This window comes from Lytechinus variegatus, chromosome 4 (genome assembly GCF_018143015.1).
Source record: "Lytechinus variegatus isolate NC3 chromosome 4, Lvar_3.0, whole genome shotgun sequence".
Lineage (NCBI taxonomy): Eukaryota > Metazoa > Echinodermata > Echinoidea > Temnopleuroida > Toxopneustidae > Lytechinus > Lytechinus variegatus.
Window position 1 is genome coordinate 14,505,765 of NC_054743.1, and position 14,259 is coordinate 14,520,023.

Sequence of the window (14,259 nt, forward strand, 5' to 3'; positions counted from 1 at the left end):
CTAAAATGCTCCATGAGGATAATTATGTATCCAACCAACATTGGGGATTCCTTTTGGGCATTTTTATTTATCCAGTGTGATGAAAATTTAGCTCATTCTAAACTTTTTTTAAATTATTAAACATTACTGGACAATATGCTTCCCGCATGGGGTAAAATACTGCCCCAAATTGGTTGGACCCATAATTACCCTCGTGGTGGTAAATATTACCCAATATTTTTTTTTACAGTGTAGATTAAGTAATCGACATGTGATATTCGTACTCTTGGATACCCAAGACTTTTGAAAGAAATTGTGATACATCGGCTATTTCAAATCATATGTATATTGATTAATGCTATAATTTCTTTCCTCTATTTCTCCGGGTTTTTTTATCATTCAGGATCGATTTCTTCTACTATGATGATATGAAAGGAGTGACGGATAAGCCCCAAGAAAATATTAATACACCAACAAATATCACAAAGTAATTTCATGTGAACAAAAGGACTTTCCGTCGGTTACACTGATCCACATGAGGATGTGGTAGAGCTGATGGTAGCAGTGTCTACGACAAAAGTGGCAGCAACTCTGATAGCAACATATAAAGCAACGCTGGTAGTACTCGTGTTATGTTTGTGGTGAAGTATTCAACTCTGCTCATTATGAACTTGGCATTGCTGATGGTAGTTGTGACGAGTTTCTTTGATACTTCATTGGCTTCCCATAACACTAAAGGTAAGAATGGTGCGCACTAGCATTCCATAAAATGATAACAACAAAAATGCATTTGTATTTTTGAAACATATACAGTGCGTCCCAAAAAAAACTATACACTTTTGAAATGGCTGCCAAATAAGAAACGTAGCACTTTGGGGGAAAAGACTTATAGATATGGAAAGCCAATAAAGTCAACTTTCAAATGACACCAAAAAGTTGGAAAATTATTCATGCTTGAGCGAGCACTGCCCACTGAAACAGAGGGTATGCAAATTAGGGTGGGCTGGAATTAGCCTTCAAATTTCTTTCAGATTTTTTGTTTGGTACTTGCAAAGTTGAAGGTTATTTGGTGAGTTAAAGATCAGATGTTATCAGTTTGTTGTTTGTGAAAATTCATACGTTATTAAATTGAAATTTAATGCATGAGTGATCATGAATTGCAATTTTTAGTGCAGCTTTATCATGTGGATCATGTGGATCTTAACAATGTGTTCATGACACTGGGTCATGACAGTCAGGAGAAGAGGGGGTAATATGACTTAGGTAGGTGAAGTAAGTTGATGGGCTTATAAAAGGTCAACAGAACATTTAGCAACCCCTCCCTCCATCTCTACCCCCTCCCCCCACTTCTCTCCTCCTGGGAGACTAAGCTTGGCTAGGCTGGGCAGGAATTAGCCATACAGTTTTTTGAGAGGTTAGTCCTTTTGAACTTACAAAGCTAAGGGTGTTCTGCTATTCATGAGTGGGATTAGTTTTGGTTTTAATAGGCAAATTTCATGAATTTCTCAATTGAAATGTACTGCATGAGTGAACAGGAATTGCAATTTTAGTGTAGCATATTCATCTTGTGGACATCAGAAGTGTGTTCATGAGAGTCAGAGTAATGTGATGGTACATGTACCTGTTACAAGCAAGAGGTCGAGGTATGCTAAGACTTGGTTAAAAGGGCATTCCTCTTCATTTTGTCCTTTTACAAATTAAAATTCATAGGTACCCTCCCCTCTTCACCTCCATTTTCCAGCCCCCCCCCCCTCTCTCTGTCTCATCTCCTGGATTGTAGCCTTTTCAAAACTTAACTGCCAAGTGACCGGTGGCTGATGGTCAGTTTGAATGATTACCAAAAAAATTTAATGATTATAATGATTAATGAAATAATTTATTGGAAAAAAATGAATGTTTTATTGATCACATTGCACATTGAATGAGTTAATGTACTGAAAAATAATTGTTGATTGAATGATTGATAGGAAAAAGTTGATGCCCTAATTCAGAATTAGTCATTAAACCAACATTCTGCTCTGGACTTCACGCGTACATAATAGCCATCAGTCTCTCAACAGGAGGGGAGGGTGGGAAAGAGGGAGGGGGTGGGGCTGAATGTTCTGTTGACCCTTATTCCATCAACCTACTTCTCCCACTTAAGCCCTATCTCACCCCCTATTCTCCCGACTGGCCGACTCCCATGAACACATTGCTGAGATCGCCATGATAAAGTTGAAATGCTGCCCCAAAGAGATCCAAATGATAAAGCTGAAATGCTGCTCCAAAAGTGTAATTTGTGTTCACTCATGCATAAAAGTTCAATTTAATAACTTAAAAAAATTTGCTTAAGCTATCAAAACTGATCAAGGCTGATCATTAATTTATCACAACGCCCTTAACTTTGCAAGTTCGAAATGATTTGCCTCTCAACAACTGAAATAAATTGGAAGGCTAATTCCAGCCCACCCTAATTTTCATACCCTTTGTTTCAGTGGGCAGTGCTCGCTCAAGCATTAATATTTTTCCAACTTTTTGGTGTCATTTGAAAGTTGACTTCATTGGCTTTCCATATATGAGAGTCTTTTTCCCCAAAGTGCTAGATTTTTTATTTGGCGGCCATTTCAAAAGTGTATAGTTTTTTTTGGGACGCGCTGTATATCATAATTTGCCTTGAACATCGTTGTAAAGAGGGGAAGGAAAGAGACTTAATACATAATAAGACCATTTACATTACATCATTATATGCCAAATTATGAATTATGGCATCTCGAAGATATTTGATCCACTGCCTACCACAACTGGGTGGACCTTGTATACAAAAGCCCCTGATAATTACAAAATTCAGTAGTCAACGTCTTCATAATCATAAGAAATAGACATTGGACAAGTATTGGTGATTCTGTTTTTTATCATTCCGTGTGAGACCCTACTCATTTTACTAAGCTCGGAAGCATAATATTTCTTTTTACGGTTTTTTTTTTTAAATCTTTACTTTTTACTGTTCAACATATAGTGAGAGAGTTGGAATTCGGATCTAACCTTTTGTGTTATGATAATACAAAGACGAAAAGTTACTTTTTTATCTTAATAGTAGATGCATTAGTTTTGTATCCATTAAAGGCCTTAGATAACAATGAAGGTATCCATTAAGGGTCTAAAATATGAATGGAACAAGGGAATTTTGCATATTTTATTCGTCACAAGAAGTAGCGTCCTTGCCCATTAATGGTACAGTCACAACAACGAAACCGACTGATGGTATGTCATTGGTAATAACGTAATAGCTTGCACCGGTTTGTAACCGAGTTTGCCGGTTTGACGGTGACACTGTCATCATGATACAGTCACACCAATAAACCGACTCCAACCCGACTGATTGAATGTCAATGGTAATAACGTAATAGCTTTAGTCGGTCTCGAGTCGGTTTCGTAGGTGTGACTACGGCACAGAGATGGCAAGCCTTGCCGACGGAAATATCTCCTGTCACTAATGCTCTCTTTCTTGAAGGGGTATTTCTTGCCCTCATTCTCTGAAAGAGGTAATCGTGACAAGATGATGTCTGTCATCGAATGGATCAGGGTAATAAACAGGTTGATCCAACGCGTAGCACGTTGAATAGAAGCTGCATGGGAGAGGCTGCACAAAAGTGACTGCACGTTTAACATGTTTAAAATGTGATCATCGAGACTTTTTAGGTTTCCAAAGGGGTACAGCATCAGACAGCAGACAGAAATAGTTTGAGAAAACTGATGAAGTGTGTAAAGACAATTCTCCACAACAACAATTTAAGTTGAATAAAAAAGAATTAAAAAATAAGTAAACGCAGTCCTGAATTTTCACCGAATCGAGTGAAAAATAAAGACCAAAAATATCATATTACATAGTTTCGCAAAAAAGTATCCATACATATGCTATGAGATATTAAGGAAATTTGAAAATGCCATGACTTTATAAAATTTTAATTCCGACTTTGATGGAGTTTTTAGTGCTAAAGTTACTTGATTTTATATATCTTCAATAATTCTTTTTGTTAAAGTTCTCTTTTATTTGGCCAATGATAAGTCAAAATGATATATATCTTTCAAAGCCCGTGTGTGATGTAAAACAGCATTATCTTTACGATAAGATCCCTAAGACGAAACACACTATTAAACAGGAATTAGCATTTGAAATCAAGTTACTTTATTCTCATTATTGTCCAATGATTTTCCCCAGATGTCGAACTGACAAAAGTATTATCATTTAAAAACAATCAGTGCAGATACTGGAATAATTTCATTTAGTGTGAGCGCAGGTTATACACCTTTTCAATATAGATGTATATTATGGACGCTCTTCGTAAAACAGACCCTGGTTATGTTATTTCTGTATCCACATGTACTTATCCCGCTCAACCCCAAACCATACGATCTCGGCCTAACTTAGACTTAAGATTCAGATACATTTGAAATTACAGATACTACACAGCAAAAACTGTGGCGTTAACCGGTATACATAGAGGACCACACCAGTTATTTTACACCGGAGTTAAATTGGTAATGTTAGTTTTACACCTATAGGTGTTATTTCAACACCTTTGGTTTTAACATTTACACTCTTTGGTGTTACGTTCAATGTCTAGGGTGTAATTTTAACGCCTCAGTGTGTAGTCCTCTATTAACACCAATTGGTGTCAGTTTTAACTCCACAGTTTTTACAGTATAAGATTCGAACCATATATAGCTTGAACAACGTGAGACAAATTTGAAAACCTTCAGCAGTCTAGCAAAAAATAAAAACTATTTCATCTTGGCAACAGATAGAGTGGTACTTAACTTATATCAATTAATTCCAAACAGTTTCATTTTTGAAGACCAAATAACTATTCTTCATGATTGCCGAAACTCTCGCATTTAAACTTTTTACAGGATGTGAGCTTATCGAATACGGTGTTGATTTCTATCTCTGTTCGTAAGCATGGGCAATTATCATATTTCCCAGGTTCCTTCTATAGGTATCAAAGGGACAAAGAACACTCAACGAAGACCTGCCGATTCATCCACATGATACAAACATAAAAGCAATATTTAAAGGAGATTGTAAGAGATTCCCTGAAGAAACACCTCCTTTAATGCATTTCATTTTCAGAAACCAATCCCTCCCATTCTCAATCCACACCAACAGTGAGAGTTCCGTCCTGCAAAAACTACAAACACTCGAAAGGTGAGCTGAATAACAGGAGTGCAGAAATGAAACGTTTGTGATCCCGGGGCGCGCGAAAATGTTGATGTTTTTGGTTTTTGGCGCGAACGAACGTCGAAGTAATTGGGTGAAATCCAATTCACTGTTTACAAAGCCAAAAAGCTTTCGGCAGCTCGGAACACCTCAAGTGGCTTGGACACGTGTTGATGTAGTAGAGAGTTTTGGATCGAGTGAGCTGCGGGGAAAATTAGTTAGAAAATCCATAAGAAAGCATCATGCAATATTATCTTTAAGGCGATCATAAGAAAAATATAAGATTCGTCCTCTTGGGCATGGATTTCAACTGTAATCATTCATTTCATAGTGATAAAAATGACAAACCTACACCGCTGGATGCTGGCATGGTTGAATGACTATTTGGAGATACCATGAGGGATGGTAAATACCAAGAGTTGTGATTAAAGAAAGTGCAGGAATCATACTGTTTCACGTTGATATGATTCGGCTTCAAGTCATTGGTGAAAAACAGTACTCAGAATCTCCAAGAACCATTGGCACAGAAATATATAGACAGTTTATCTCAAAGAAAACCTCATAACCACCACCACTCTGTTCTTGTTTTTTATACACAATATACCTAATGAATTGATCAAGTTCTTGTTGTTGAGGACTTGTCCTTTAACAAATTTACTACTATATTAGACAGAAGAATTTTCTGTTGTTGTCATGAAAAACCTTTTTTTAAGATAATTTAAAGGAATTCAACAGCAGTTCCCATTTGTTCTGCAGACAAATTGTAGTTTCAAATCAATTTGTTTGGTAATTTAAAAAAAAAGGTTTGAAAAAAGAAAACACTGATAAAGATATCAATATTTGTAAGGTGAAATGACAAAGTAAAAAAAAAAATCTCAAAATGTGATAGCAAAACAAAATAGGAAAATAAGTCAGAAATGCATCTAGAATTCAGACAATTTAAAATACATAGGTACCTGAATGCACTGGTTACCACAAAATCATGGAAATAATCGTAAAGAATATTTTGTTTTTAAATCTTTTGAATGGCTTCATCTTGAAAACATAATTTCATCCCACTCATTTATATACATTTGGGAAACAAAACGTAAGGATTTCCCGGGGGAAGAATTGCTGTTACACTTGATGTCATTTAAAGCTCTTGCAAAACCTCTTATTATGAAAAAGATCTGCATGGATTTACATGTTTTACTCTTTGTTTTATAACTTTTCGCATCGACACCACAAGATTCATTTCACACAAACATTTATACACTCCCTAGGCTTTCAAATATTACTTTTTCATTTTTAGGAAATCTTCAGAATCATATTACGTTCTTTTATCAACGCCTTCGCATTTTTCTTTAAATGATTAAATTCGTTCCCTGAATTGTAAGATGATCATCTTCCTCTTATGAGAAAAGAAAAAATCAATTTCATTTATCGTTACAAAATAAAAAGAATTTGGGAAATATTGCCCTTAAGGGCTTTACTAAATGTGAAGGACATGCTATAACAACCAAATGATGATGATCCGACAGGATTCGCTGATAGGTGTATGGGTTTTTTTATCATTATTATTATACTCATCTTTATCAGTTTGAGTGACCATTACCTGCGCCAAGGTCGAAAACGTGAAAACTATCAATGTTTTGCAATTATTCTGCAAATATTGCAAATCTTTATTTGATCATTATTTTGTTTTCCTAATGTGCTAAAACACTCTATGTAAATTTACCACGATATGATATGCCTTGCATTGGGGCTTTTTACGTCTCATTTTCCTCAGCTTTATTTTTGTATCATAATTTCAGTTTAACATTTCTAACATAAAAACACAACTAAATGAAATGAATTAATCAAACAATGCTCAGTTGATCGTTCTAGTATGCGATTTGAACTAGATCATATAAATGTAGCCACAACATTTTGTCGAGTTGTTTATACCCCCGAAAATTGGATTAATCCCGGTCTCCTTTACCTGATAACAATACTCAATAGTATAAGTCCTCTTTTCTGTCTGAGCTGTATCTACAATGATGTCCATATGCCTTTGATACTGTATTATCATCAATGCTCTGATTCGAGTCTCGTTTTATTGACAGAGCTGGTCCGCGCACACAGGTGACCAAAGCGAATTCGCTTCATTGTAAATCGTGCTATGACTACACTGTCAACAGAAGTTTCGTGATGGAAACAACGCCGAAGACATGTCGGAAAATGTGATATTTCCTGATATTAGATACCTAGGGGATGGTTTATTGAATTTGTAACGTGTGGTTTGGATTGTGTTGATAGCTTGCTGGGACGAGTGGGTTATGTTCGGTGCCTGATGACAGACAACTTTTATTAGCTGAGAGAAATTGTTTTGGGTCTTGGGAATTTCATTATAGATATCTTCACTTAGACACTAGTCACATCACCTTTTTTTCCCGTTTCCCCTCTTTCTATTCCAAACTTTTTTATCTTCTACGTATCCATATCCATGCAGTTCTTTTTAAACATTATTATCAAACAAGCTCTCTCTGGTTATTCTCTCGACTCTCCTTTCTATAACACCTCATATTTTTTACCTTAATCATTCAAACCAACATGACAAATTTCATACTTCCTATGTCCAGTTACTTTGTATTCTTTTTTTTAATCCCAGATGACCATCTCGATGATGCGCCCGTCATCCGTCATCGTCGTCAAGCTCCGATGTCGACCGACCCTCACGCCCACTGTGGTGAATGGTTCCCATGTATAAACTCAACGCAATGCATTCCTCAAGAAGCTATATGCGATGGCAACATCGACTGCGACAACGAATCGGACGAGTCGGATGAAGAATGCAGTAAGTTATCTCATCCACCCCCTCTCTGTATCTCACACACATACCCACAATCACCCACGCACAGATGTTTGTTTGTTTTTTAAGATAATCTATTTCTTCCATTGAACTAAGGCAAGAAATCCTATATAACATACATTATATAAACATAAGAATATGAAAATTAATTATATAATATATTATTAATGAGCTTTTATCATCAAAATGCACGGAATAATCGGTTGATTATTAAAAATAAAAAAAAATCAAGAAAAGACACATTCATGAATGGAGATATATTACTATCAAAGGTTATGCATGGTTTTATATATTGTCATAAAGCTATTTTACGTAACATTAATCCTCTTCTATATACTCCTTCCCCTCCTCCGTGCTATCGTTCAACTACACACGCCAAGACAGACCTCCAAAATGCATCACAGTCAAGCAAACAGACGCAACACATACACCCACCTCCCCGCCACGCACACGCACACACACACACACACACACACACACACACACACTGTCTCTCCCTCTTTCTCTCCCCCTCTTGACCACTCTCCCTCATACTTTATCTCCCTTCTCTCTCTCTCTCCCTCTTTCGATTTCCCTCGATTCCATGTCTCTCTCCTGTTCTTTCTTATTTATATGTTGTCATTCCACCCATCTCTTCCTCTCACAACAGAGCATACACTCACACACATCTTACGTTGTCAGTCAGATCATCGTGAGTACTTCGTATTTATAAAATTCCAGATGGCAATGAAAATCCCTAATCATCCTGTTAAATTCATTTTACCTAATCTACGGTAGATGTTAACACATTTATGTGAATGATTCTTCCTACACACAATACTCAATTCGAAATTTAAGGTGTTTGGCAGTTAGATTACGTCAATGGATAATTCCTAATAAAGGTTTTTCGGTCAATCCGTTCTTATTATTTTCATCGATGGAATACCCATGCGCTCCCCCCCCAAAAAAAAAAAGAAATTGACTGATGAATAAAATCCATTACCAATAAAAGGAAATGAAAGGAAAGAGAAAAGAGGGGAAAAGAAACGGAAAAGGATAAGATAATATGCTATTTTCGGATTATATAAAAATGGATCTAAAATTTGATTTTCATTTTGAAAAGGTAAAGAATATTCCTCGCTCGCTTTTGAGAAATTTGATCACGCCACCCACCCATTCAATTGTTTTTTTTGCTCATGACGCCATTCGTCGATATCTTACGCAAAATGACAAGACTCACTCTTTCTTTTATAAGAGAGTTGTCAAATTTCAAGAAGCTTAGAATCCTAGAGGTATTGTTTACCCATCTCTTAATATCTTCTATTTTGAATGATGTCAAATCTTGAGAATTTTCACATCATTCACTATGTTCTCTTTGCATTAATTTCGGTTATTCGACTCCTGGAATTTGGGTCAGCTCGCTGTTAGAGGACAGAAAATTCAAAGGAAGGACGGGGGGAGAGGGTTGGGGCAAGGGGAAGAGAGATAGGAAAAAATGAATTTGATGCAAAATGGAGATTAAAATATGAGAAGAAACAAGAAATAGCAACAAACACAGAGCTAACGATGAGAAAACATATATTTTATGAAAGCAAAAGAATGGGAGGGAAAGAATTGAGGAAAAGAGTGGGAGAGAGCTAGAGATAGAGATGGTTGGAGAGAAAAAAATAATTGGATATTATTTAGCAAATAGAGTGTAAGTGAAAGTGTATAAGGATTAAGATGAAGAGTAGGATAGAAAGTTTTAAATAAAAAATAGGAGAAGTATGGAGCTATGGACTTCAGAGCGAGAGCGATAACAATGCGAGCAAGAGAGGGAAAGAAAAACTGGACATAATCTACCTTCCAAAACGAAAACGTAAGTTAGCCTGGGGATCGAATGTCTCGCTCAGTGATTAAAAGATGTGCGATTAAAGACTCCTCTTTCAAGTGTGCGCGTTCTACAACCATGAAAACGAGAGTAAGATCGACCGAAAATTGAACGCTGCTCTGATGTATTTAGGTCGTAGTTTAAGTTTGGGATCGGCGATTCTTGGACGATGTTAATCCCGTCAACAATGCGTCTTCGATTTTCCTCTCTTGAGAATTGAAAGTGATTTACTTACTGCATGATGTACATGTAGGTGAAAAGGTGAAGCAGTTTATTAAAAGACCCGATTTGGAATAACTCCATCTAAACCAATGACATCAGAGTATTAATGACATGATTCGTTTTAGTTTAATTGCTCCAAATCACAAACAAGTTCCACGTTTCTAATAAGACTCAACATATATGCTCAATGTACCAAGCCGGGAAATGTCAAGACTTTACTAATATATTGCAAGAATTTTATTTGTAATAATAACAAGGATGCATTATATCCGTTACAATATTACATGGCAGGTGTAACAACGCTAATGCACACTTACAAAATCATTTCCAAACTTAAGCATTATACATACAGTATATCACTGGCCCTTCCATTAGTTAGAATGATTAATGATTTCTTTCTTCCATTGAAAACGCTTTGAATATAATAAGCATTAACGGCATTCCTGATTAAAATTACGCATTCACTTGAATAAGAAAAAAAATAATTGATGAAAAGGTCCCCATGTCAGTTCTTTTTTTTTTGTGGACATATGGTTACATTGACTCTGGATAACCTTATACATCTACCCCCCTTCCGTCGGGCACTCATACCTCCAATACAAATCAGCTGATATAGCGGGCAAATATGGGCAAGTTTGACCTACTTACCTTACTCAGAGCATTAAGCTAAACCAACAGACTTGTCTCTCGTATTTGTACGTAGGGTAACAGATCCTGCTAGTATAGGATCCATGGGGGTGAGATAATACTTTTTTGTCCGACATTTTTTTTCTGAAGGAAAGTTTTTTTCAAATTATATCGAATAATCGGAAAATATATTTGAAATCAAATACTCTATTATTCTGATGAATGTTTGAAAAAAAATTATTTAAAAAAAATACTTTGCGCTAAATAGCCAATGATGGCGTTTTTATGCATGTAATTGTGGTTATGATAGATAAGTCTATTTTAGTCCACATCGTGTCTGCTACTTGTCCGTATTCAATGTGTTCTAAATCGCGCGAACTAAAATCCGTGTTTTAATTTAGTGGTTTCACTAAATTAGTAAGATTATAAGCTCTCTCTGCAATCTTGCAATTCGAAATAAGAATTTCTCAAAGTTTATCATGTAAGCCAAATCGAGATTCAAAAGTTCTATCTTTTCATTCTTCAATTTTATTCAAATGAACCATTCTAACAACATTTCGAGTAGGTCTAATATGATTTGATCGCGATTTTTGTAATATCATATTTATATTGATGCATATGATTTTTCTTATTGCGCAGGCCAATATTATATTTTCCAGGTCAAGCAAGCGAAGGCTATCCCCCATCATTTCGTCTCATATTCCCAGCAAACGAGTCCAAATACATAAACTCCATTTCATTCAATAAGGATTCCCAAATGAGGGCAGATAGATAACCATAGGATGCGGTGAAAACATATCAAGCGAACTTCGCTAAGCCCAGTCATTGTTCTTCGTTTTGTCGAAAGCACATTTCGGGATTAATAAATGCGAAAGTAATGGGTATATCTCCAAACTTTAAGTCGAAGAAAGCTCGTATACTTAAAATATATTTGCATGGGGTCTGATAATTTTGACGTTATTTGATTGTATTCTTGGGAGTAGTGCTTTCTGTTTATAGGATTTTGGTGTTATGTTTTGAAGCTGCGTCAAACTACGAAAATCGATTTTCATTCAGAATAAAATGTACTATAAAATAAGGAATTTGCGAAAAAAAAAGGATTTCCCTATATTCACTTCATGACAGTAAAAAAGTAACAGGCAGTCAAACTTATTTCTACGTGGGTCGGGCTATCGTAAAACATTCCTCCTTTGTGACTTTGGTGTCCTGGAAAAGACAAATCCCTTAAAGAAAAGCAAATGACATGCACTGGGAAAGTAAATGCATTTTAAAAATGTTTTGGTCAATATAACCATTGTGTTACAGATTGTGTCTGACCACAGGTTTAATGGAGATTTACCAAATTATTGGTTTTATGTACCGAATTTATTTTGTCATTACTACTTTTCTGTCGGACTTGCATCCAACAGCACATTGTATCTTTTATCAAGTTATACATTAAGTACAGTATTGACATATTCATCCACGAAGTGAATAATTCCTCATTCTAGTTTATTCCTTAAGAAAAAGCCGTCTTTTAGTCTGCATTTATTTTATCATCCCCAATTCGCTTTATCAACTGACATATTTTTCTAAGAATTTATTCATAAATAAATAAATATAACAATAATACTAATAATGATAACAATGATATACGAATATTTGAGGAATTGAAAACATATATAGACAGGATCTCAGATGCGGTCGATATGAGGAGATGAGATAAAAAAAAAACAGACATAGATACCATTTTCCTTGGTTTCTGCGGTAGTGTAGGCATTAAACTGCAATGTGTGGTAGACACAGATGAACGGGTAATAGTGAAAATCAAAGAAGAGAGAGAGTAGTGAACATTTTGGGAAAGAGGCTTTAAAAAATGAGAGACCTTCAGTGATCATGATTGCAAAGAAACACAGCAATAAATATGTAGAGAAGGCATCGCCAAGAAAAGCTACGGGATAAGAGAGGGGAGAGAGAACGAGAAAAGAATGGGGAAGACAGCGAGGAAATCTTGATATTTGTAAGGTCAAACGAATCAGTAGGTGCTTTGGAGACAGACATGCAATCGAACCTAAGACACCGTATCAGTTCCAGATTGGTTATGAAAATATAGACCATCCTGGATTGACGAGTCGATATTTTTGCGTGCTCCCGTACATTGAAGATGACGTTGGGTTTCATTTCCCGATCCAAAATTATCTGGTGATTAGTGGCGGAAAAGATGAGGAGGATAATGAAGAGATTTAAAAACTGGTTAACCACAAATGATCTTTTACAAAATAATTGCAAGACGAAATTATGATTCGTAAAAGAAATATACAGTCATGGAGGTGGTTTCTTTGGTTTACAAAAGAGATGAATGAAACACTAGAATTTTACCGAATACCACGGGCTTGATAATATGCAGTCTTTTCTACTGTTTTATCGAGTAGAAATAGTTGAAGCAGTAGTAGAAGTAGAAGTGGTGGTGGTGGTGGTGGTAGTAGTAGTAGTAGTAGTAGTAGTAGTACTATTAGTAGTAGCAAAGATACAAATCCTTTTAATAAATACAAAAACAAAGTGGCATGTATTATATTTCCACATCCTTATCAGGCAATGAAGTCCTTAAATTTTCCTCCTTAGCATTCTAGTCACTAACATCCATCAGTTCTGATTTTTAAATTTTATCACATCATATACTCATCATATTTTCTTATTAAAACTTTACATTGTAAACATTTTAAATGTCATTCTACGTCATCTTTTTCATCTTTTAATGTATTTAATAAAGGAGCAGAACAGTGCGCAATGCTTTTTACAATGGTGCAGCCCCCATTGGCTGGTAGAAAAGAGAGTGGAGGAAGAAAAGGGAGGAAATGAAACCAAAACTTTTGACAAGAGGAAAAGAAAGCATTATTTTTGTAAGCAATTGAGAAGAAAAACATTTGCTTTCGAGAGTTTTAACCCGTGATTACTTTCATTCCAGCTAAGGTGATGTCCATTGTCATGCCCAGCGAGGATTATGACCTTCCCTACTTTCTCAGGTAGATTTAATCAGTACATTGAACACCGATGTACAATCAAACGTGTGCACATATAGGCCTGGTCACACCGCCCGAGCGCTGTTGGAGCGGTCGTGGAGCGGTAGGGAGAGAGGGTCGAATTTCGCTCACAAAATTGGGGAAAAAACGAAAACCAAAAAAAAATCGAAATCGAAAATGGTGAACGGTAGCGAGCGGTAATGATTTTTTTTTCTCTCCGCTCCACGACCGCTCCAACAACGCTCGGGCGGTGTGACCATGCCTTTACTTATTGGTCTCATGTCAAGAATAGAGCTAAAATTCCCTGAACATCTTCACAATTATCATTCAAATCAAGATTAATTTTATTGATCTTTTTTTCAGTCGATGACAAGAACAGGCGTGTATACACCTTTATGGATCAAGGAAAGACTGACGACTCATCGGAGGAAGATGACTTTATACCACCAGCATGTGGTAAGTATCATCACGGGCAGAGCTAGGATTGAATAGTCGAGGGGGTGCTCAAATGATTAACCCCAAAACGGTTATCAATACTCATGAAGACAATTTTACC

At 36.1% G+C, this 14,259-nt stretch overlaps 1 pseudogene; it reads left to right on the plus strand.

The window, feature by feature from the left end:
• The first annotated feature begins 398 nt into the window (after nt 1–398).
• The window catches only part of LOC121413460, a 41,368-nt pseudogene continuing 27,507 nt past the window's right edge, over nt 399–14,259 (plus strand).